Here is a 27,080-nt window from a genome sequence, read left to right on the forward strand (position 1 = left end):
TCACCCCTGATAAACTTATAGGTGGCCATCAGATCACCCCTGAGCCTGCACTTTTCCAGGCTAAAGAGCCCCATGGCTCTCAGCCTCTCATCATAAGGTCTGGTATCCTGACCTCTGATCATGCACGTGGCTCTTCTCTGGACTCTCTCAAGCTTCTCCACATCCTTTTTGAATTGTGGAGAATATCATTCAACACAGTTCTGTACAATGAAGATCTAAGGCGATGGTTTTCAATGTTTTTTCATTTGTGAACCCCATAAAAAAATTGAACGGAGGTGTGGACCCTTTTCAATTTCAATACAGCTAAGTCGCATCTTACGCAGGGGTTACGTGCTGAAGTCAGCGTGTAAGGCAAAAATTGCGTATAGTTGAAATTGCCCTTCCCACCAGGCTTTGGCACCAAGCAGCCACCGCCACTGCAGAGCCCAGACAAGGCAGGTGTGGCACCGCAGAGCCCGTGCATGCAGTACAACAGCTGTGCCTTCTGCATGCACTCCTTGCCCTTCTTGTCCCCTGCCACCTCATCCCACCAGGGCAGCCAGCTGAGCATGGGTGAGCTGTCACCCCCCAGCCATTCCGGCACGTGCAGGTGTGTGCAGGCAGTATACCACACTACACAATGTGCCCCGGCTGGCAGCCGGTGCCCAGCCCCAGTAGCCAAGCACGTATAGCTGAATTCGCGTAAGTTAAATACGTGTAAGATGCGACTCAGCTGTATTCACATACTTTTTTATTGATCATAGTCATCTTCTGCAGAAATCTTAAACATGGTGAAAACCACTGATCTACAGTGAAGGAAAATTAAGTGATAAAATCACTTCCCAAAATGAAATGGAAACCCAGTGAGGGGTTTTTAGTTCTGATCTGATTTCTGAGTCACTGTTTTGGAATCTAGGAACTACAGAAATCTGTATCAGACGTGGCTAAGGATTACATAAAAATCTCCACAAAACTACCAATAAACCATATCACATGACTATTTTTACTAATTCTTTGCATTAGCATAATGTTAAGGGCCCAGTCTGAGTCATGACTTCTCATTATACTAAGGATTATATGATAAAATTTTGTCACCAAAACACCAACTATCCGCATTACACAAGGCTGGAGGGGAAGAAGAGGGGTAGCAAGCAAGATTAAACTTATGAGCAATATGAACAGATGACTGGCAAATCAGCTCTACTTTTCAAAGGAAAAAACACAAATAAAACAAAAGGAAAGAACTTGCATGCAGAAGCAGGACTGTGAAAACATATGGAAAAAGAACCAAACAGCAGAGAATGCAGAATGTTGTTCAGTTCACATTGGCTGGATGCAGCCTGGAAGCCTCAGCAGGGTTCCAAACCTTGCCCTGATGCCAGCATTACCAAATGAAGACTTTAAAAAAAAAATGTCTCCCCTTCCCTATTGACTGATGTATGTTTTACATAATGTAAATATAACACATCTACCAGGCCCTGGACAAGGGCCACATAAAATTTGAGCTTTAACACCAACCACAGTAAAAAAGTATGGTTGTCAGTAAAAAGGTTGTATATTATGACTAAAAAACAGGGGTGCACTGATCGAGATTTTTGGGGCCAATACCAATAGCCAACCTTTAAGGAGGCATATTGGCCAATGCTGATCCAATTTCCGATACACTTGCCTTCAGCTGATAAGTCTGGTGTGGTGGAAGGAGAGAGAAGGGGCAAGGGAAGGCAGATCAATGCCCCCCACCATGAGGGAGGGGGCAGGAGCTGCCCAGGTGGGGCGGGAGGGGCCAGAGCCACAGCTTATGCGGTGGGGGGTGGCTCCCGCTGCTGCTTGCCTGGGAAGGCACGGGGGGGCGTGTGCCCCCCCCCCGTCAGTGCAGGGCAGGGAGGGCTGAAGCCGGAGCTACATGGGGCTCTTCTTGGTGAGAATTGGGCTCTGAGCGAGCACCAGTGGCACTGGGAGGATGCTACATCTTCTCCAAATTTCACTGCCACTCTGCTCCCAGTGCTGCTGCCACCAACCACCCAGCATTGCCCCTGCTTAATGCCCTGCTTCCACCCACATGCTGGGAAAAGCTTGGGCTGCACCGGGCAGCTGGCAGCAGTGGCACCGAGCACAAAGCCATGGCAAAATCTGGGGTGGATGCAACATGAGTTGCGGCTCTGGCCCTCCATCCCCACCCTACCTGGGCAGCACTTGCCCCCTCCCTCACTGTGGGGGGCATTGATTTGTCCCCCCACTCCCCTTCCCTCCTCCCTCCCTTTCCACTACATCAGACTTGCCAGCTGGAGGCAGCTCTCCATGCTGCTGGCTGTGCTACCTGCTGCCTGAGTGCTGCACTGCAGCTGCACACAGCATGGGCATTAATCAGCCAAATTATCAGCCCCATCAGGCTGATATCTGATACAGCCAGTTTTTTTTTTTATATTGGTACTGATCCAATATTGGATCAATGTATTGCTGTACCTCTAGTAAAAAACAAAATAAAATGGGTTTGGCAACCCTGCTTGACTGCAGCAAGTTTTACACTGTACTGCCCCCACCCCAGGGGTCGCCCACTTACCCCACTTCCTCATGCCCCCACCATACCCTGCACCATCCTAACCTCCCAACCCATCCTCCAGCCTTACTCCGACTGGCTGTGCCCCCCCCCCACCTCCCTTCCCAGTACAGACCCCTGAAGAATGACTACTGTCCACATACCTGTGACCCACCAGTATCACAGGCAGGTAACAGGAAGTGGCAGCAGCACATGGCTTGCTGGGAGCAGGGGGGCGGAGAGGGGAAGAGCTACAAAGCCATCAGAGAATGCTCCCTGCAGGGTGCTGTGGTCTTCCTCAGACACCAGGTAGAGTTGCTCTGCTTTGCTCTATCTGTCCAACAAGATCTGTCCATTAAGCAGTTCCTTACTTTTTTTTTTTTTTTTTTTTTTTTTTTTTTTATAGAGGGCTCCATATTTTTATGGACTTAATGGACAAGCATTTTTAGCCCTAGTCTTTAAGGACTGTCTATAAATTTATAAACAGGTAGCAACTCTGCCTGATGCTTCCTCCACTACTCACAGCCCCTACAATGGTGGATTTCAATTAATGGAAGATAATTCCAACTACAAAAGCATTGATCTTTCTCTTCTTACCAAACCTAGATGAGCATGGCTGTGTACTAGAAAACACTGAATAATTTAACAAAGACTAATACATGAAGCTTTCTCAAATTCCAGACAATTAAATTCCGTATCCAGTTATTTTATTCTTTTTTTAAGTCACAACTATTGCTAAAATGGGGCAACTACTTGAAAACAGTAAAGGTGCAATATCTATTTCTAAGCTATACTGTTTTTTAATCTTACTTTGCACCTGAATTAAGATCTCTGCTCCAAAAGTCAAGACAGATCTCTCAGCACACATCTTCTTAACAATATGATATTTATAACTATATTAAACTGAAATCTATTTCTGAAATTCAGAACAGACTTAGAGGTTAAATTTTGCTACTGTTAGACATGTCAATAATCAAATCTGGATAGATGCCAATAAAAACTGAATAAACATCATTACCATTTTAATAAACCTGTAAGCCAGAGGGGCAAAAATGAGGGCAAGATCTAGTGAAGGCAAACTAGCACCTGTTATTATTTCTTCCCTGGCAGTTTGCCTTTTGGCAACCATTATAAAAATTCTCGGGGGAGTTTTTGACAAAATTCATCCTTCTCTTATTGCCATGTGTAATGCAAGGTTATGGAATAATTCTGTATTACAAAAAAGGGATAACAAAACAATTTGATATAAATGCATTATTATGAAAAGTGGCTATCTTTTTAGACCAGAATGGTAGCACTTTAAGTTACTGTGCAGTAGTGTGTGTGATTTCATGTGTTCACGAAATGAACAGAGATAACATATGGCTAAGATACAGTATCTGAAGGATAAAGCTGCCCATAAAAAATGATTCTGAAATAAATATTTTATCTCTCAACTTTATATGGCATTAGAGCTTTCTTTTAATAAAGGGTATAGAAAAGAGTGAAAATTTAAAATCTTGCTTTATTATTATTTTTCTTAAATAATCAGTTTTGCCATTTCCTGGTTAAATCTTATTATGTTAAAGTATATTGACTCATAATTCAGAAGGGATTACTAAAATCACTCTGTCTGAAATGTCAATTACACTAGTCAAAGAATTTTACTAGGTAATTTTTTGATCACACCCATAGTTTCTTTCTTGAACTTGAAGATATCTTTTAAGAAGAAATCCACCTTAATTTAAAGCTGCAAATAATAGAGAATTCACTACAAGCCTTGGTATTTCATCAGTAAATTACCCACGCTGAAAAAGCTGAGAAAGCTGATTTGCAATCTGAATTTGACCAGCTTCAGTATCCTACAGAGTGTATTTTGTTATGTCCAGGTTAAATTTTTTTTTTTTTAAGTATTAAGAAAATACAAGCTGCAGGAACTATCATCCTAATTTGTGTGAGGACTAAGTGACTGTAGAACTTGAGAGGATCTTGTTTTCCAGAAAAACAAAGCAAAACTAATTGTGTAAACTCTATTTTGACAACTCAGCACTATTAGAATAACATTTAGTTGCCACAAATGGAAAAATATGGCATGCAACTCAGAAAACAGCAGACTTTAGAAATACCACAACAGGACATGTATATTTGCAAAAGCAACAACTCTTCAAGTCCTGACTTAAGATTTCCATACACAGCACAAGCATGAACTCAGTCATGTTGATGATGATGATGAAGATGATGACAACACCTAAAACTTACAAAGTGCTTTTTATTGTTAAGAGGCAAAGATTTTTTGGGGGGGTGATATCTTTTACTGGACCAACTGCATGGTTAGGATTAAGTCATTTTTTAATTATTCAATTTTTTAATTTTTCAATTAAAGGCATTTTTCATCAGGTCTGAGGAGGGAAGCATACACAGCAATGATTCAGAACATTAGGTACAGCTGTATAATTAGAGAGGGGAGAATTTACCTGGGTAACAGACAAACAATTTGGAAAAAAAAAAAAAAAAAAGGCTTTGATGACTGGGAGATCAAGACCTGAAAAAAAGTGAACAGGTTTATCATAATCACCCATACCATGCTGGAAGAATTTCAGGATTTGAGTAGATTACAGTATGCCATAAAGTCAATATTAGTGTTCAGTCCTAGGTTCTTAGTGTCCACCCAACTTATACATTTTCATGATCACACTCATCTTTTAAAGGAGTTTGGTAGATTTCTCTAGAGTAAATGGATCGTCATGTCAGTAACAGACTGACTGTTCTATGAAAACTGTCCTTCTGCTGACATCTGTGCATCTCTGTCCTTGACAATTTTTTCGTGAGAGTTCATTCTGGTGCTTAGTTTCTGTTTAGTTTAACCCACATAATTTACCACAGGAACATTTGGATCAAACATATAACCCTTTAGGAAAGGCATGTGAAGGAAATTTAAAATACGATATAAATATTAGTTAACCTTCAGAACGGCAAATGAAGGATGTATTGTCACCAATAATAGCTTTTAAAAAGCTTCAGTGAAAGATTCACTGGCATAATCCAAGAATAACTGATAGACTATTAACATTTCTCTAGCATCACATTATATTTGTCAGTTTATACATTCATAACCCTTAATCCAAAGACTACTAATAGTTTTTACTTAAGTAGTTCAAAAGTAATTCTGTGTTCTATTTAAAAGACATCTCAAATAATCTAAATAAATTATTTGCCACTTGCAATATGTGTAAAAACTGAGAGATATGAATTCTTACGAGATATTAATTTTAAAAAACCTGACGGCATGAATTTTAAACTTATAAACGACACCATATAAGCTTTAATACTATTCCCTAGTTCTTACTTTTTAAAGCACAGACAAAATATAGCTTACAAAATGTAATCTGTAAATAATATTTTAAGAATGCTTTTTGTTTTGAGGTCTGTAGAATTGACAAGTGAATACCGGCATTTTTAATACCAAAAGAAACTTTTGTTAAGTATTGTTTTCTTACGACAACAATGCTGATGCTTGTTTATAACAAATTCAAAGGTATAAGATGCCTGAAAAAGTTTATCATATATAACACACTAAAATTATATTTATTTAATATCTGTATTTGGGTTAGCATTATATCTATCCATAAGCATTACCATGAATATAGGTCTTAAAAGCAGGTAGTTTAAAATTAATATAACCTATTAATTCATAAAAAAATATATTTACAGTACATTTTTTATTTACCAAACCTGTGAGAGTGGCATAATGATCAGAAGTATCATTAAAATAAATATGGTATGAACAGCAGCTATGCTGTCTAACTTGCCAACTAACTGCTCTGGTTTTACCCTTAAGCATACTCTGACTTAAGGATATTGTGACAGACTATATTTTACTTTTTCTTTTTCTATTTCCCAGCATTCTTTATTCCTTCATAAGCTTTCCCAAAACTTGTGTCATAAAGAGAGGAAATGATAGCTATAAAAAAACTACTTAAAGCAAGGCTCTGAGGACACAGTGAACCCTTTTCTTTTTAAAATGTGAAAGAGTTTTGCAAAATTTGCAAAGTTGTCCAGAGAACAAGCAGGCATAAAGAAAAAATTAAGAACAAAATCATTAAGATTTTTCTAAAAATAGGACCCCTGAGGCAGATATCTTCTCATCATGTCACTGAATCTGCTAACTCAACTCAATCAAGACACCAAGTGGGCAAAATTATTGATGAATTTCACAAAATAATAGGTAATTTTCTATAACCATTACATCAACCCCTCTCCAACTGAGTAGCAGGAGGCCTAAGTATAGTTAATCAATATCAAGATGGATGTTAAATACTATTAAATCTGTTGCCGCACAATTAAAAACCTCAGACTCTATAAACATGTATTACTGTTCATAAGGCTCATTGAACAATAGGAGTTTATGAGTAAATACGAGTACATAAAGTATGTTAGTAAATTTATAAGTGTTTGGGTTTGAATTTAAATTAATAAATCTACAGAAACTAAATTTGCTTAAAATCCACCATGCAATTATTTTATGCAGCTGGTTCTACCTTTTCTTTCAACATGTTAATTATTCCAAGAATACCACCAAGGTAGAAACAACTTACGTGAATATAAAAAAATATATAGATTTGCTGTCTGAGAATTCAGAAACCTGAAGTCTGCCCAATAGCTTTTACTACCTTCTTTTGGTAAACTCCAGCTAGCAGTCCTATTCATGATTTGGTGACTGGTAGAAGCAACTGTGCTCAAGTCCTTCTCATGCCACTGAACTTGCAGCACTGTATACAGGGCCCAGAGCACAGGTGACTGGGGAGGGGGCACAGGGAGGCATGTGTCTGCCCTGAGATTGGCCCCTGACTTGGCATCGCTCAGGGCGGGGCAGTTTTTTTGCTGCATGGGCTGGTGGTATGTTGGGGGGCACTAAGCCATGGCAGAGAAGTATAGGGGTGGACATGGCATGTTTGGCCCACCCCGAGGCCCGCCCACAAATTGTGCTCCCCCCCCGCCAAGACTCAAGAGGCACCAGTCACTCCTGGCCCAAAAAGAGAAAAAGTGATGATGAGGTTGCTTTTGCTGTCACACAATTTAAGATAGGATTTGGTAGTTCAGTGTATGCAGGGGCACTCAGACTGCAGGCTGAAATCATTTGTTAATATTTGCAGCAAAGCAGCTGTCACTGAACAAACAGGGAAATGGAAAAAGCTGAAGTGAAATGCTGAACTGCTAGCAGCTTATGTGCAAGATGGAGAATACCCATCAACATCAGTTCCACATTTCAACAAGCTCTGGCAATTCTTCTGCTTCTCCTAAAGCAACGATTCCCAACCATAGTCCTGTGGCACTCTGTGGGTGGGGGGTGTCACATGATCCTCTCCAGGGTACCACAGAAGGTATGAATAGACAAGCAGATAAAAGCAATCTCAGGCTCTAGGTGTGAGATAAGTACATAAGGGAAGGCTCAGGTTCTCCCTGCCTGGCTGTTCTTCTGCCCTCATTGCTTTGTCCCTCTGAAAGAAAGTAAGCACGGTGTGCACTTAAACACGTGACAAAAATTGCCTCTTTTTGTAGTTTAACTGCATCACACTTTACACATATGGGGGGGTTGTGATTTAAATAAGTTTGTTATGCTGCAAACTAAACCACATCATCATGTAAGCTAGTTTGCTACATAGCTACTTGTAACATTGCAGCCTTTAGTTTGACAGTTTGCCCCCCAGCCACAGGAGAGGCGGGCTGAAGGCAGAAGTGGTGAGGGGCCTGATCTCCACCCCGCTCCCCGTGGAGCCTGCCCACCTCTCCTGTGGCCGGAAGGTGAGATGCCAGTAGGCCAAATGGCCCTGAGCTGTGGTGGGGGGTGAGGGAAGGGTGGTTCTTCCCTCTGTGGCAGCAGTGCCCCCGGGGCCACCCAGGTGGGCTGCTAGTGGACAGGGGGCTGCCCAAGCTCAGAGGCACCTGATCCAATGCTTCCCTGAGCCTACCTGGGCTTCCAGTACACCGTACGCTGTCCCCACTGCCTTCTCCGGCCGCCAGCACACCCAGCCACTGTACTGCCACTTCCCCACACTGCCCCAATGGCAAAACAGCCCATTCCCTGGTGGTACCAGGTGGTGGCAACACGGTGGGGACAGTGGATGGAACCACCGCTCCCTCGGCCTTGGGGAAGAGTTGGATCCAGCAGATGCTGCCTCCAAGCTGGGGCAGCATCCAGCCCGCTAGCAGCCCATCCGGGCAATCTCAGGGTGCACTGCCACTGAGGCAGGAAGGACTGGGGCCCCCCCACAGCTCAGGGGCCACTTAGCCCACCATCAGTTTACCCCCTGGCTGCAGGTAGGCTCCATGAAAAAAAATTTGGATTGGGTCCCTCACCACTTTTTTTTTCTGGAGAAGCCTGCCCATGCGAGCTGCCAGCAGGCTGAGCAGCCCATGAGCTGCAGAGAGCCCCTGTCCCTGGTGACAGCACCCCTGCAGGGCCACCTGAGCAGGCCAGATGCTGCCCCAGCTCAGAGATATCACCTGCTGGCTCCAACTTTTCCCTGAGCCTACCCAGAGATCAGTGCCCCATACAGTGTCCCTGCCACCTTCCTGGGACCATCCAAGTGCCTTGCCCCTGGGGCCGTGTAAGGGAGTGACAGGAGGGTGGCTGGGTGTGCTGGTGGCCAGAAAAGGTGGTGGGGATAGTGTACTGCAAGCTGGAAGCCCAAGCAGGCATGGGGAAGCAATGGGCTGGGAGCCTCTGAGCTGGGGCTGCCCAATAGCAGCCTGCCCAGGCAGCCCCACAGCTCAGGGGCTGCTCAGCTGATCAGCAGCTTACCCCCCAGCTGCAGAAGAGGCAGGCAGGCTTCGCAGAAAAAAAAAAATCAGACTCCTCACCGTAATAGTGACGGAAGCCCCCAAATTGAACAAAAGCCCCTAACTGCCTAATTAAAAACCCAACATTTCAATTTAGGGGACTAAACCCCAATCATGTGTACAAGCGCCCTATAATATTAAATTTGAAATGGAGTGCTGCTCAATTTATACAAAATATGAGGTCTAATGATGGGTGCCTTGTGTCAAAGAAAGGTTGAGAACCAGTGTCCTAAAGAAACCAACAAGCAGACTAGAGAATATTTATAATGAGGAAGGAGATAACTCAGTTACATTACCTGGCTCTTCTAGTTCTTCTGACCAAGAAGAATGTGATGATATTTTAATTCCTCTCAGCACAAAGAAACAACTCAAATCTGAGCAGGGTAAACATCTGCATTCTCCTTTTTTTTTCCTTTTGGAAGGGAGAAAGACAACACACTTTCTAAGCCAAGTGAGATTGGCCAATATCTTATTAATGGTTATGATTTTAGCAATGTATAAATATTTTACATTATAAATGATGTACTTGTGTGTTGAAACCAAATGACTTATATAATTAAAAACTACAAAGTAATTAAAAACTATTTAAGAACTTTAAATGCATTTAAAACAGAATAATCTAATTCACAGATACTTTATGAAAATAGCCAAAGTAATTTCAGATCTCCGTATTATATAAAAAAAAAAATCTGCAACTGAATTAGTAATAACTTAGGGCTATTTCTCTGATTTAAATCATAACGGAAACATTTCCTATGTTATGCCTCTATATTACCTCTTTTTCTTACTGAAACAAATATTTTTTAAGAACCCACACAGAGAATCAAACGCCAGAAACAGAACCCACTGTCTCTGTGGATTCTCATTTTTTGGGTCTAAAAACACCCTAAAAGTGGTAGTGCTGTTTGTCCATTCTTCCTTCCTTCTTTCCTCCCTTCCTTTCACAATTAGAGATACTGCATTACCTATTTGGAACAAAATAGTACAAAAGCTGCTTGCTGAAAGCTGACAATGGAAAGAAACATGGGTATGCACAGAGCAAACAATGTGCCTCTGACATTCAAAAGTTATGATCTTCCAGTTAAAAGCAGTTGCTTTATTCGCAGTGGGAGACCACTATCGAGATTCTGCAATGACTGCATGAATATTTGAATGCCATCTGACAGGCCCTGCTTGGTAATATTTTATTCAATCCTCAGTCTAACAAGCTCACTGTTATGTCCTATTGATGGATGGCTGCCAAGATTCACCACAGAAAAGCAGTTCTCTACAACATAATGATGTCTTAGCTTTGGGAATATATTCTACCTGAAAATATTCTGGCAAATAAAATAAATAAATAAATAAATAAATAAATGAAAATGAATTTCAAGGGTGCATTTGAGTTTGAAGTTTATAAAGTATTAAAGGTCAATAACAGAAAGCAAGTCAGTCATGATTCAAAATATAAGTCATACAGGAAATAAAATATTAAATTATTGAAAACTGCTAAGCCTGTAGGACAGTTAATGTGTCAATTTACAGTTATGTGGAAATGAACATTAAAGGAAACAGGGTTTTTGTCTTCTGCTGGCATTTTGCCAAATATAAATTTTATTCCAGTATTTCCTTCAGCCCATTTCTCTTCTATATTAACTCATATGTTCAATGTTTCTATGACTGGGTAAATTGGAGAATTTCAAAAATTCTGTAAACAGAACTTCCAAAGACAAAGAACTTAACGTCATCGATAAGTGGCAGTGTAACACCTCTTGTTAACAGGTACAAAAATCAGTTTTTAGTCATTATTTACAGAAAATTATAGGAGATAAGCCAGAAACAGAAAATACAATGTAAATATCATCAAGCTTTGAGGAGTATGAGAACCAGACTTGAACCTAATTTCCATTTCAGAATTAAAACCACCTTCCCAGGCATGTCTAAATTTTGGATTGTAATCTGGACCTGAACCTACTTCTAGACTCTTCAGGGGAGCCCATCGTGTTAATTTGTTGTTTCTTATCACATCACTGGGACAGAGATATAATTTTGGCAACTCAAATTCAGAAATCTGCATCTAATTTATTTTCTGTCGTGATGCAAATAAGTTCGTTTGCAAGAAAGGTTCAGCTAAAAATACTAAATTTCACTTTATTTCACACTGAATTATAAAATAAAAGTTGGGTTCATTGAAAAGAAGAGAGATGCAGGGAGATGCTTCAGGGTACTTCCACAGAGAAAAATGTGAGACCCAAATGAAATGCTATCAAGCAGTATTTGAGTCTCCTGTGGGATGTTACTATGACTTTTTTTTCTTAGGTAATTGAACTTTGCATTTATTGGAGACCCACACAGCTCATCAGGGAGCTGGAAAAAAGGGTGCGTTAATGAAAATAAAAAAATCTGTCCTAGCTAGACCATCCCATTATCTACCACAATGCACCAAGCAAAAACATAGAAGCATAGAAATGTAAGCATTATTGTGCTAATTTTGATTCAGTAAAGGGGTCCAGAGAGTCATAGTTGTGAACATGATTCTGCCACTGTATAATATTCAAGAGTTAAATATGATCCGAAGTCCTGAGTAGAGACTTTTTGGGCTCCTTCAGTCCATAGCAAAGACTACCAGGCAAAATTGTTTTGACCTTTCATTAGAGAAACAGAAGAAGGAGATGCAGTTAAAACATTTGAAATGTAAAACATTAAGACTTTTATTTTAACACTATCTTTTTAACCACAAAAAAAGGTTATGTAAGAAAACCCTCTGACAAAATTTCAGATGGCATTTATGGAGGGAAGAAAAAGAGCAAGAAAGAAAACAGTACTGACTCTTACTAATAGAGACTCAAGGATACAGCACAGTCTCAAGAGTCACTCCAATTAGCTACTGTGTCAGTGTCAAGCTGCTTAAGACATTGCTTTTAGCTGCCTCACTAGTCATGGCCTCAAAACAGTGTTGCAAGATAGTCTTGGCTGGCTAAGCTCCAACTCTTACTAAGCTGATGCAAAAAGAGAAAAAAAGGTGAGATGAAAAGAAAAAGGATACATCAGTGAGGGGCTGACACCAGGAACCTAATTCTCCCCATTCTACATACTCAAGGATTTAGCCAGAGCCTGTGGAGGTGCTGATGTAACTGAGTCCCTCTCCCTGGGCTTCTCAGATTAGAACACCTTCAGGATAAGGACAATAAAAGTCAACAGCATCAAGACGGATCTCATGGACCCAAGAGAGGGCAGAGATGGCAGCATGACAAATCGGAACATCCAACCACCCACGAATTAACATTATCATGGGACACTTTCACATCACAAGGTTGCTGTTCAAACAACTACTTTATGGCAAATCTAGTACTTTAAATGAGGGGTAAACTTTCTAAACATCTGGCATGTTAGGATTTGTTGTGCAATACTTGCATATAATGAGTAACAAATGTAACATCTGTCAGGGGCTGTAGAGTTCCTAACATTGGTAACGTGTAGGGGGTGCACACGGGTGCACGGCACCTCCTGAGATTGACTGCTGCTGCTACTGTCGGCAGTGTCTGTGGGCGGTTGCCACTCACCACCCACCCACCCTCCCGCTGCTGATGCTGCTGGCGGTGTCTGTAGCCGGTCACTGACTGCTGCTCAGCGCTCACCACCTCCCTCCCCCATTGCTGAAACCACTGTGGCTACCTGAGGGTGGTCCCTGCTCAGCCCGCCCTTGCCACCAACATCACTGCAGCTGCCTGTGGGTGGTCCTTGCTCACCAACACCACACCCCCACCGCCACTGAAACCTGTGGGCAGTTGCCATGCCCCCCCAGCCTCAGGAGGCTCAAGGTGTTCACGGTTCCTAACTGGTGGATCTTAAGCTAAGAGAAGGTTTCTCATCTTTCTAATGACTATGGAAGAAAACTGGTGTGTAACACCTCATTCTCTTCCACTTTTAATATTAAGCACCTATGTCCTTGCTATTGCAAAGCTTAAACAAATGACTGTATTTTAAATCTGCTGAGCACACTACTTATAGATTAGGAGAGGGACAAGCAGGTGCTGAATCAGCCTTCATTAAGAGGTAAAGACTTTTGGGAATAGGAGGAGAAAAGGACAAACACGGTTGCTCATAAAAAGTGAGAATGTAAGAAAACCACATTTGGTAAGGAGGTGGGCTGCTTTCTGCCTTGTCTAGGAATATATCCATGTTGTCTCTTTAATTCTGTCCTATTTTCTACAGTCACTAGGAATGCTCACTTCTACTGCCAGACTCCCTTCTTAGATCAGGAGACAGTCTCACAGGATTCCTTACTTACACTCCTAGATTGTGCGTCTCTCCCAACCTTCAGAAATCTTCTCTCTTCACCTCCCACACACCCCCTACCAGTCACTGGCTAGATTAACATTTGCATTACCTTTGAAGTAACACTTTCTATCAGTTCAACCTTGTTTTCATCATCCTGACTCCACGTAAATTCCTTCAGAGGCTCATCATTTTCTGATAACCACCTCCCCACAGTTGTACATAGTTCATAACTTCAGTAGAATGAAAAGTTCATTTCTGCTCCTTGGTAAAAAACTTTGTGTTTTTCTTAGTCACCCATTGATTCTGACAACAGGAAAATTCTGCCCCTCTTTCTAGCCCGTCATTGGTCCATATGAATGAATGCCACAGATAATTCAATATAATTATCATTCTCTACTCACATGACTCCAAAAAACTAGGATCACAGATGGATTTAGCAGACCTGCAAGTGGCATTTTGTTCATCTCTTGCCTATGTTATGCCAGCTTCCAACATACAACATTAAACCCTCATCTATTACAAGAAACAAATTCCCCTACAAAAAATAAAAAATTGCAAAATAACATGCATTTGAGCTGATAGCCCATGTGCCAAGACACAGCCCAAGGCAAATTTAAAAGATGAGTTATGCACACTTCAAAAATCATATTTATAATGGAAATACTGACAGACTGTAAACAATATAGTCAGTGCAGTAAATCATTAGGACAGCCATCACTTTTTTTCTTTTTCTTTTTTAAATAAAGCGTCCGTACTAGTTGCATGGTAAATTATAGGTGGTAGCCTCAAAATGAAACTATAATTGCAATAAAGATTGTGTCTTGTTTTCTACGCTTCAATAAGTTGGATTTTTGTATTGTTTTGTAACCACTTTAAATTATACCACTGTAAATATTTTATCTGCAGAGGAATGATATATATGAAACCTTTCAGTTTTCATGATGCACTGAGAACTCAGATTTATAATGTTCTGTCATTTTCCATGTCTTCAGGGAACACTGCCCTTTTTTAATTTCTGTAGGACTGTCATATAGAAAATAGCCAAGCCATATTTGTGTCAAGTCTGCCATTTTTAATTACTACCAATCAAATCCAAGCAATTTCTTCTTTGGTTTAACATGTGTGTACCTATCTTCTAAAATATTTTTTTATGCCACAATTCATAAAACAGTTTAGGCTGATGCTAAATCCCTTGCACTAAATTAATAACTAATCACAGGAGATATTTATCATCTCAAGCTTCTTACATGTAAATTGTCAGAGTTAATCACCTTTCTCATATTTTCACTATTTACAGAGCTCCATTTATCATACATTTTAACAGTTTGACAACCGTGAGCTATTCTACTTTTCCCACTTCTCAACTATAAAAAGAAGGAAAAAAAACAGGGATGTTGGAACAATAGGATAAAAGCTTAAATATTTTATTACTTCTGATAACTTCTATTTGCATTAGGAAATGGCTTCTAAGGAGTTATTTACTTTAGTACTAATGATATATAAGAATAAAATTAAGAAGGCAATGCACTCCTAAACAGGCATTTCCTACTTAATTATTCAAATACATCTTGATTTTACCTTTGGTTAAACATTGTGGCCTGTTATAAACTAGTCAGGGGGGATCAGCAGGCATTGGGGAAGTCACTGTTTCCCCGAGCACCGCCAGGAGTGACCAGGAATAACGGTCACAAGCTGGCAGAGGGTAGATTTAGGTTAGATATCAGGAGGCGCTACTTCACAGTCAGGGCGGCTAGGGTCTGGAACCAGCTTCCAAGAGAAGTGGTGCAGGCTCCTACCCTGGGGGTGTTTAAGAGGAGGTTAGATGAACATCTTGCTGGGGTCATTTGACCCCTGTATTCTTTCCTGCCATGGCAGGGGGTCGGACTAGATGATCTGCTCAGGTCCCTTCTGACCCTACAAACTATGCAACTATGAAACTATTTAAAACAACACTTGAGAAGATCTCTTGCAGTTAAATATCTGATATTTAACCTCAGTCTCCAAGAAGAAGAAATTGATCTGAAAACGCCAAAGGGTATATGCAATACTTAGTTGATTTCAAAAGGAATCCTAACTGTAGTTAAGCACTTTGCTGTGTGAGGAATGTTAGCAGGACTGAGCCCCAAACTGTTGTTTAAAACAAATATTTATAAAACATAGTGCATTTACTTGGAAATATAATGCAATGAAGAACACAAGCTGAACCTCCAGTTCCACTATCCAAGGCAAAACTATGCAAGATGTCACTGATATGCCCACTGATAGCTTCTCTGGGAATTTCACCATGCATTGTTGAACACAGCAAGATTAAATCCTTCTTGCCCATACATAATTTTACAAGGAAAACCAACAAGCAAATCATGTAAGATATTAGTATGTTGAAATAAATATTACATCTACCTAAATCTTTGTGTATAAATGGTATATTAACATTATGATGAAATGTTGCAGAATATCTGTATAGATTCCGTAAGCAGAAACCATAAAGCTTCACATTTTAATTTATTTTGAAAAGAAAACTGACAATCTTATTCATCTACAATCTGTTCCTGGCTAAGAAATGAAATATATGAACTTGCATTTATTTAAATTACAGTATGTTGGCAGAATTGTAACATAGCAGAGAGAGTAAATCAGACAGCATCATTTTGTTCTATCAGTTTTCGGTAAATTCCTGTCAAAGAGGCTATATCATAAATCAGTTTATGAGTTCAGTAAAATCAGGCATTATGACATGATAGAAAACCCCAAATAGTCAATATGTTTAGCCAGGTGAAAGTAGTCAAAGATCCAACTAATCTGGAGAGTCAATAGAAAAGAAAATACGAACTCTCTACAGTAATCTCATATACATGTACTCTTATCTCTACAGAAATACATCTGAAACAGCTACAATGAAGATAAAATAACTGAAAGCAAATTATTATTTAATTACATGTGCAGTTATCTGACACATATTTTTCTTATTTACAGTCCAGTAGAGTTATCTGAAGGTCTTTGTGTTTCCCTCAATTAAATTCCATAGTAAACTGATGTCAACAATACTCTTACTTAAAAGAAGAAAATTCATCATAGAAAACTCAGATTATTAGTGTACATATTTTATAAGCAAATCACCACGGGCACTATCAACCATTAACAAACAAATTCAAAAAGTTATTTAGTTTAATTAGAATATTTTCCAATTTTACAAAACTAAGGAAAACCTGAGAAGAATATTACATATTTCACATTCTTTCTATTAATACACATAAGCAACATACTCAAGTAATACTATCAGACATCGTTTTCTCATAATCTTATCAGTTTAGCAAGATAATAATAAAAGCTATACCTATTGTCTAGCATTAACAAACACAAGTTTTTAAATGTGCTTTGAGAATATGCAAATATGTTTTAAAACATTTGCAAAATTTCAAAATATCACAGCAACAACTCAAATATGCTGTTGTTCGACATATATGACATTAATTAATATAAACAGCAGCTAAGCAGGTATTCCAGTGACACTCGGAATTTATCTTTACCTCCAAACGCTTATCCTTGTACCTTGAGTTTATTTGAAAAAAAAAAAACCCAAGCAAATAAAAAAAACCCTGAAAGTAAATGACAGACTGCCTCCTTCATCAATATAGTTACCTACTCAACGCAGAAAAAGTGTGGCTATTTTAACTGATTAATTTTTTTACAATGGAAAAAACATGCCCCTTTAATAACATGGGGGAGCTGCTTGGTAAAAGTAAACAGAATGATATGGCAAATCTTGAATTAGGGACAGGCAGGAAGAGTTAGTCATAGCAAGTCTTTTCTTCCTGTATGAATTTGTATACAAATGTACATGGCAGGGGGATGGAAAAGGGGGTCTGTTTGTTTGTTTTTCGGTTTTCCATTTGTCAAACAGGAAAGCAGAGAGAACGTCAACAAGCTATAAAAACCATCTTGCATGGCTGAACTACCTTTCCTGCCTGTAGTTATGATATGAGGCTGGGCTGTGAGGATGCTGTGACTTGAACCAGCAACCTATCTGAGGTATTTGGAGGGATTTTTTCCATGTTGGGTCAGACTGACAGATAACCAATTGAATTCAAGGGGAAGAAACAAGAAATAATATTAGGAGATAATACAGAAAAATTCAATTCACGGAACTCACAGCAGGTGTTCTGCTTGCTTAAGGTTAAAAACAGCCATCTCCCAAGACAAGGTAGACAAGACATAGGATTTCAATAGTGCATCCTGCATAGGGGAGGATGAGTGGCATCAGAAAAGAACTGAATCTTAGGGGTCATCTGAGTTACTAGTGTTATGGTGAGATGACTGTAACAGTACTGGATTCACTAAAGGGCTGTGTATTAGAGCAGGTGGGCAAAGAATCATAAAAAACAGGGCTATCAAGGACGTCAGGATCATTTAGTCAAATCTCCTGTTCAAAGCAGGATCATTCCTTTCTAAACCATCCCAGTCAAATGTTTATCCAAGCCTGCACTTATAAACATCCCATGACAGAGATTCAATAACCTCTCTCAATGACATCTTCTAATTTGTAACTGCCCTCACAGGTATTAAATTCTTCCCGATACCCAACCTAAATTTCTCCTTGCTGCAATTTAAGACTATTATGAGTACGGGTCTACCCACCTCAAGTAGCCAGCCAGGCAACTTCATGGGAAGAATGTGAAACTGGCTGCCATTTTCATGGGCTGATCACAGCAGAAGCTGATTGGCCAACGGGCCCCAATGGCCACACCCCTCACTGCTAATTAGTTGTGAGGGCTGTCCATCAGATAGCTCTGGCCCTCATTGCTGACTAGTTGCTAGGGCTGCTTATTGTGTGGCCCTGCCCCTCGCCGCCAATGGGTGAAGGGAGTGGGGCTACATGACAGGCAGCCCTCTCAGCCAATCCACAGTGAGGGATGGGGGCAGCAGCTATCCTGGCCCCCCCTTTGTGCTGGAAGCCCCTCTCCCCTTTCCCCCTCAGTGGGCCGCGCAGGCCACAGTGCCATGAGGACTGCTGGCTTCCTCTGGGGAGTCAGCATTTTATTTTCAGTAAGTTTTTTCTTCCCTGCAGATTTTGCAGGCATTGCTCAATTTCACAATTTCCATAAAATTTGCAAAATCGCAATTTTGGTAGGGCCCTAGTTATGATCTCTAGGAGCAGTGCCCAAAATTAAACACAGTATTCCATATGAGGTTTTACCTGTGCCAAAGACAGTAAAAGGATCAATTTCTCTCCTTTGTAGCTTACATTCCTGTTAAGACACCACAGTATGCTATTGGTCTTTTTTTGTGCCAACAATAACACACTGCTGACTCAATCAGCTTCAATCCACCATTATACACAAGTACTATTCTGCAATACTGCAGTTTAGCCAAATGCTCCCTAATTTATATTTGTGCATTTGATTAGTCCATCCTAAGTCCAGTATTTTCCCTTGTCATTACTGAAATTGATCTATTTTCAGACAATTCTCCTAATTCTCAAAGTAATTTATATAGTTATCTTACTCTCCAATCCTTCAAAGTCTCTGCTACTGCATATAGTTTGATGTCATCTGCAAAATGTATTATTTACTCATCTGCATCCTACAAGTCATTAATGAGGACATTAAAGTATCCAGGACCTCCTCCCAGGTAGATGTTGAGCCACTGATGATTTATCTTTGAGCTATGTCTTTAAAATATGTCCCCGCCCTACAGTCATTTAATTTAAACTCACTTACTTGTGAGAATGTCCCAAGAGAGTGTCAAAAGTCTTGTTTAATGCAAGGTATATCATTTCCATTTCTCTCCCTGCATCCATAAAGCCAGCCACCTTATCATAAAAGGCAATCAAGGTCAGTTAAGAATGATTTGCTCTTGGTAATTCCATATTGGATGTTCCTTTCACTTGTTATTCTCTAAGTGTTTAGGAAGAAATTCTTTGATGCTATGATCTAGTAGCTTTCTGGGTATCAAGGTCAGATTAACCAATCTGTAAATTACTGAGTCCTCCTTGTTCCCTTTGTTAAAGAAGGGCAGTATATTTTCCCTTGTCAAACTGCTTCGCAATAGTCCTGACTTCCAAGAATTCTCAAAGATAATAGCCATCGGCTCTGCAAGAGCCTCAGCCAAACCTATGAGAATGCTAATAAGAATCTCAACTGCTCTGCTGACTTAAAACACCTAGCTTGTCTATTTAATTCCTAGCCTGATTTTTTGCTACTGTAGACTGATTATCTCCTCTCTGATCCTCGCTGCCGCATCTGTAATCTGACAGCTGACCCTTTTTTATGAAGGTTGAAGTAAAAAGGCATAAAACACCTTAGAGTCCTCCACATCATCCATTATTAGATTTTCTTCTACATTTACTAATGGACCTACACTTACCTTGGTTTTCTTCTTACTTCTAAAATACTTATAAAAAAGGGTTTTTATTGCTTTTAACATCCCCAGCCAGCTGCATCTCAAATTTTGGGTTGATCTTCCTAATTTTCTCCCTACATGCCAGTCCTCTACCCGTCTTTATTCATCCTTAGCATTATGGTCCAGTCTCCTGCTGGACTTCCTTTCTTCTTTTGCATTGGGATAGCACATTTTGATCTTCTAAGAACTAGTTCTTCTAGATTTGTTTTTACCTTCAACTTGTCCATCATTCCCATGAGCTAGTTAAATTGTGATTTTCTGAAAGCTATGATTTTATTCTGCCTACTTTCTTCTTTTCTTTGTGATCCTGAATTTCATGGTTACTGTCATCCAAGTTGCTTTCCACCATCGAATTCTCAACCAACTCTGCCATATTTGTAAGCAGCAAATCAAGATGTGCTCTTCATTCTTCCTCCCCCTCCCCCTGCCAGTATGTTTCTGCAGCATCTGAGCTAAAATCTAATACACTCCAAAATCCTGCTTGGCTGTCTTTGTATTGCCATGTTACCCTTCCAGCAATATCATAATTGAAGTCCCCCAAGAGCACAAGTCCTGCATGTTGAATAATTCAGTCAGTTGTTTGAAAACAAGTGTCCTACTGGTTTGATGGTCTAGAGGGAGGGTGCTTAGCCCCTGGCTCATGGTCAGATCCAGCTCATGGAGCCATGTGATCCAGTCTGCAGGGCTCCCCAAGGGCCAGAAATTTAGCTGCAGGGAGAACCATGGCAATTAACATAGCCACACCACTGCCAAGGTAGCAAGCCTTGCAGACCAGATGACATGGCCCTGAGTTTAGGATACTACAGACACACACAGGGTTGGAGCAACAGGACCCAATCCAATGAGCATGGAGCTGGGGCTGGGGCAGTGAGCCTGATCCAGCATGGGGCCAAAAGGCTGGGCACCACTGGGCTAGAGCAGACATCCACTATGGACATGTCCTTTCAATTTTCCCCTTTTCCCTTAACACAGATCTAGTCAACAAGTTTACCTCCCCCTTTGTCCTGTAAAGCAAAAAAAAAAAAGAGTGTTTTTAACCTACACCTTGTTCCCTTGCCTCTTTCCCAGATAAGTTATATTCATCCAGGAAAATATTTCTATCATATGAATATCCCATTTATATACAAATGTGTTTGTGCTACAATTCTAGAAATCACTACTAATAAACTATCTATTGAAATATCTCCATTTTGTACAAGGTATGGTGGAAGGTTATGGACAAAGTTTAGGTTATATGAACATCCTCACTTTCTATACTTAAGCAAAAGTTCTTTTTCATCCTAATCTAACACTGAATTTCAAAGCTAAGTGATTTTTTCAAATTGTTTACAACATTCATTACACTCCCTCCCCCCAAAAAACTATAATATTCCAGGTTTTCAGCCACTCAAATTATTGATATTGGCATACAACTACAAAATAAAGGCTTTTCACCCAGGAATATAGAATCTCTTATACAAAGATCCAGTTTGAGTTTACTTTGGTCTTTCCTAATTGCCTCAATAATTACTGCTAATGGAATTCAGGTCTACAAACTTCTCACTTAGCAATGTCTATGTTTCTCTGCAAGTACTTGTGCTAGTTTCTCTTCTGTCTCTTTTATTCAAAGTGCAAAGCTGAATAACCAATCATATGAATAAATTTTTAAATGCACAGCTTAAAAAATCCTGGTTCTGATCCTATACCTGTTGAAATTAACGGAAAAGCTCTCACTGATTTTAACAGTTTATGGTTACCTTCCCATTGTCTTTGCTTCTAGGTAAATACAATTTCCATATTAGACACAAAGTCATTTTTCACATATGATTTCAATCTCCAAAATAAAGTAATTCATGAAATTAAAGTAAGAGGTCCTCCAAAGTTTACCAGGTCCCATGCTTGGTCAGATTTCATCTCTTCAAGCATTTTGAAATTTGAAACACTTGAAAAAATGACATACGAATCATTTTATGAAAGTCTTAAGTAATCTGCAACTGATTTTCTTTTAGATGCAACTAAATACATCAGTATGATAAACAGAAGAAAACATGCCATTTTAGAAACATTATGCATTTATGATAAATTGTATAATTTGTTTTTTATTGGAGTCTGAGCATTTTAAAGTAGCTACCTGTAAACATCTTACATGTATGCAAATAGAAAAGTGAGTAATAACAAGGCACACAAAGATGATCTTTTAGATAACACTGAGAGAAGTGAATGAATTCAGAATTAAGAAATGCTACTGTTCACCTACAGTAATTCATGACAGCTGTCATGCTATATAAAAGTACAATTATTCTTCTGGAAGGCTCTACTATTTCCCCAAGTCCATGTTATACAACATGACAGGAAGAAAAATAAGTATCAGTACTCCTGAAGTACATTTCTACTTCAGTCAGATTAAAGGTGATGAATATGAACATGCACCATTAACTATTGTAGGTACCATTGATAAAGTGCACATTTTGTTTCTCATAAAAATATAGACAAGGAGAGGACTGCATGCATTTGTCTTTTAAGACTGTTTGATTAAAATACCATTAATAAATAATGTCTTACATTTTGTAAAGTATAACTTCCAATTTTGTTAAATGTAAAAGAGAAACACTAATAACAGATTAACCTAATTTACCATTTTTACACACTTGTGACTGTTTCTCATATTATATGCTTAGTAGAAATGGTGTCAAAAGTCTTATCTACATTCAGACTCCCAGCTAGTTAATACTAGTTCACATAGACCTGAGCTAGTAGCAGTGGTAAAATTGGCAAATATTTCCCTAGTGGGGTCTTGGTGATGTTAACTCTTTAGCCAGCTCAATAACTTAGTAACAGTCCCTGTATGCTATAAAAATCTAGTCATGCCTGCCTGTACAAGTCCAATTACTGTTATTCTCACGTGACAAAATGGATTTCTAGGTCTACTGATACACCATAATAATGATTACATGGTGCTATAAATGCTAGCAAGACTGAGCAGTATGATCAGTGACTTCATATGATCATTCTCTAGTACTTTTAATTTCATTATATAGGTGTTACATTTAACTGCCTGTATATTTTCCTGACAAATGTTTTCTTAGGCAGGAGGTACAGTATGGAAATAAAAACTATGTTTCAATACTTGGTTAATTCACTGAAAATTCAACTCTGTTGAGTTCCGCCTCTTCGATTTTACTTACAGTTGCATCTTTTAAGTGACAATTCTTGCCATGCTTATTGATCCAATGCCTCCCCTTCATGTCATGAAAAAATGCAAATTATAGTTGAAAGAGAGAAACAAAGTCACACTGATGAAGACTCTTCATAATGGGACTCCAGTAATGTCCCCCTTCCCATCTCTCCCCAAAAAGAAACCCTGTATTGTTCCCATTTCTTCAAAACTGATGTTATATATAAAAAGGCATGGATACAGTAGAGGCTGTTTAGCTTCTACCAATGTAAATACTACAAAGTAAGTTTTAGTAAAACAGATTATTTGTGTAGTTTTTAATATTCCACCAAGTGCAAAACCATTAAATTGGTTTTAATATATCTCTATGTAAATTAAGTAATATTGAAGCTGAAGAGAACTGCAATTCCAAGTCCATTATGAAATGCCATTCACAAAAGGCTGGAAAGTTTCTGATGCCTGATTTTTGATCATTCAAGGATACAGTAAGTAGCATATGTTCATAAAACTATTCTTGGAAAATTCCCCATGAAGTTTATTTGTAAATGTCAATGTTTACCAAATCAACTAAAATTTGATAGAATAAAGTAAACAAGCCTCGAAAAACCATTTGGGTGTTAAGAAAAATATATAAATAACATTTCAGAGTGTGTTATTCACCTCAGGGAATATACAAAGAGATCTCATTACAACAGATAGACATGAAACGGCCTACTATACTGTCAACAATATTTCCATTATAAGTCTGTCTAATAAAGGAAATGGTGATCATTTTGGGGTGTTGTTCAAACTTGAAACATATAGCGAGGAAATTCTTTCCGTGTTCTATTTAATGGTTAAGTTCGGAAAGTTTGTATATTTACTGGGGAATTCAATCCAATATTTACTGGGGAATTCAACTGGTCTAGTAAGCCTTTTTAAAAGTCCGTGATTTTACAGATCTTCTTTTACTCATCGTTTCTAAAAGGCTGGTTTATTCTTCATGACAACAAACCAGTTGTTTTTTTTTTACAAGACCAATTAAAAGTTATCTTAAGCAAATATATATATATTTTTTGGTACTTTTCCCACTTCACTACTCTATGCTTGCCTCATAGACACACAGGCGTCTTAAAATAAACCCAGTCTAACAAAATATGAAAAATAATAGACCTTATGTGTCCCTGCCTGTGCAAAAACGCCAAAGCAACATAATATAAAAATACAATCTTATAAATATTTAGGTGTGGAAATGGGTGGACAAAAAGGGAAGAATTCGTCTCATTTTATTTTTAGTATCACCTGTCAGCTACATCATACGCAACTGCTGACACTTTCCAAGACAAGGCAATAATCAGCAACCACGTAGGTTGGGGTCTAAAAAGGTAAAAAATGTTTTTCAACAAAAGGTGGTGAATTCTGCCTGGCTGGCCTGAGTTTCAGTTAGGCAAAGTAAAAATAAAAGTCAATATCTTTGTGCTGTGGAGAGGCATTTGCTCTAGAGTAGGAAATGGGAAGGAGAAGCTTTCCAAAGAGCTGGACAAAATGCACAAAAATTTCAATCCATGAACTCAGGTAGAGCTTTTGCAGGGCCAGGGTAACGTGGACGCTTAACTTGCAAGAGGTTATGTTCACTGAAAGCAGCTGAGGCAGTGTTCAAGGGGCTTTTCTTCCCACCCAGTGCCCCACCTTCAAAGTTCCTCAAGCAGTTCAGCTATGCTTAGGCGTAATGGTCTTCAAACAAGCACCTTTTGATATTATACTGGAGCCCTTGGTGCTATTTGACATGTGGAATTCAACAGCCCATTTAGACATATTGGGCTGGTTTATCCAGTTCAATTTTAGTAGATAAAGTTGAAATTTGTGTATTTAACTGTATTTTGAAGTTTCAGTTTTCATATATTAAAAAACACCAAAGAAACAAGGAAAAAGAAAATGACAGATGTCCTTTGGAAGAACACTTACTCTGTCATTGTCTACCAAACACATTAACAATAATGAAAATCCAAAATTGAATCGCAGTATCTTTAACATGGAAAGAAAGTGTGGTTTTTAGTCAAAAGACAATTAAGATATGTCTTTGTTTTAGAGATACTGTACTTTCCCTCATACAATATGCCCCATATAAAACACCTTGTTTTGGGAAGGCAGAATGTAGAATTAAAGATTTTCCCCAAAGTCATGGCCAACTGTGTGAAATAGAGAAAGTCCTCCTAGAAACAGAAAGTGTCCAAGAAGTGTGGCATCCCAAGACACAATCTGGTTGAGGCAACAGGGACTCCCTACTGTGGCTGGAAGTGCCTGCTGTCTCCTGAAATGTCACTTATTTTGAACATCATGTTCCCAAGAGGTGTAAGTCTATGTCACACCTGGCTATGGTCCCAGATCCTTGAAAAGACAGTCACAAGACTGTCATCTCTTTACTATAAGGAGCTCTTTACACAAGTTCCTCTAAATAAAGTGTTGTTTTTATATCACCAACCACTTCAAGATAATACCAGCAGCTCACTTGCTGCTGCAAGCACAAGCTACAGTGCTCAGTCAACAGTCATAACTTCGTGAGATTTAACACAAAACCTCACCCCTTCATCTTGCTGAACCAGTCAAGTGGCAACCATCTTGGTAGCTGCATGGCATGTGCAGTGTCTCCAGACTTGCTTCTTTTCCAGCAAGAAAACCAGCTTCCCCACTTAAGACATTCACCCCAACTGAGGGTAGTTTTATTTTGGGGAAAAGGTGTGTGTTGTATGCAAGAGAATAAAGTATGCCTTCACTCAACATGCAGACTTTTATTATCATCAATATAATAATTTTCATTGTGCATCTGAAGTCACTTAATTCAGTATGCCAGGTTACTACATTAGGCATTATGGAATCTCTAGCCTACACGCCATGCACAAGTTCCCTTATTAAAACACAGGATTTAAAATTTTAAACAACTTTGCAATACAGTCCTAGCACAGATTGTCAAATATGGCTTGGGAAGTTAGTCAAACAACTTTATTGAAGTTGCACATCTAAATTCTAGAGGTAGTGCTGAAAATCAGTCTCAGGGCTTAAGTTCTTGGAAGGAATATCCGAGTGTCAGTCTTGTTTGTAAGCTCTTCATACATTTATCTAAGTTGAAAAGCTAAGTTAAATGCTGAGTAATGGCACTATGATCTGGAAAAGGTATGATTACACTACTGACTGAAAATATACAATGCACAAAAGGGAAAACAGAATCTTCTGGAGAGGAAAATGAAAAATAAAGCACCGTATAAGTATCATGAGACACAACCACTAAAAGTAATAAGTGCAAGTTTAGCAAAATAAATTCTAAAATTAATTAATTACATGTCAACCACCTTAAAATATGGGATTCTAATGTCTAAGAAAGAACACTTGAAATTTCACTAACTTCTCAGTCATTCAAGATGAGATATAATATCTCATGATTTAGGCCAGGTACACGCATTCAATTTCTACTGCCATTCTCCCAGTAGAAACTAAAATTGTACAGACCTTCAGGCTTTTTCCCCACAGCAAACAATGGCTGGTCTAGGAGAAAAATAACCCAGCAACAACCATGGTTAAATCATTCCTGAGAGAGTTCCTCCAGGGAGACTGAACCTGGAGATGTGGAGGAGTAGAGCTGGTGGAAGGGCTCCCTGCCTCCCTGTTTAAGGTCTGGGGGGATGCTGCTCCTCTCCCATAGACCAGGAAGAAAGGAGATCAGCTACTGCTCCGTGCATTGTTTCCCAACCAGGGAACGCCGCAGTTTCAGGAAGAGGTAGGAGGCTTTATCAGATTTTTCCAGCTTCGCTATACTACCCCAGCCACATAACTGAGTGGCAGGGCGGCAATTAAAAAGTCAGCAGCTGAAGTGGAACTCCAGTAAAGCCTCCCCAACCCAGTTCCCAGCTCCTGCTGCTTCCCTCTTGCCACCACACCACTGGGCTGAGAGAAGGAGCA

The 27,080-nt window shown here is 39.4% G+C and overlaps 1 protein-coding gene across 1 annotated transcript in view; it reads right to left on the minus strand.

The window, feature by feature from the left end:
• Positions 1-27,080, minus strand: part of FBXL17 (F-box and leucine rich repeat protein 17) — a gene marked incomplete at its 5' end in the record, with an annotated part of 503,150 nt that overhangs the window by 284,587 nt on the left and 191,483 nt on the right. The window lies entirely within an intron of this gene.

Source organism: Crocodylus porosus, unplaced genomic scaffold (assembly GCF_001723895.1).
Source record: "Crocodylus porosus isolate Cpor-Errol unplaced genomic scaffold, CroPor_comp1, whole genome shotgun sequence".
NCBI classification, from domain to species: Eukaryota; Metazoa; Chordata; order Crocodylia; family Crocodylidae; genus Crocodylus; species Crocodylus porosus.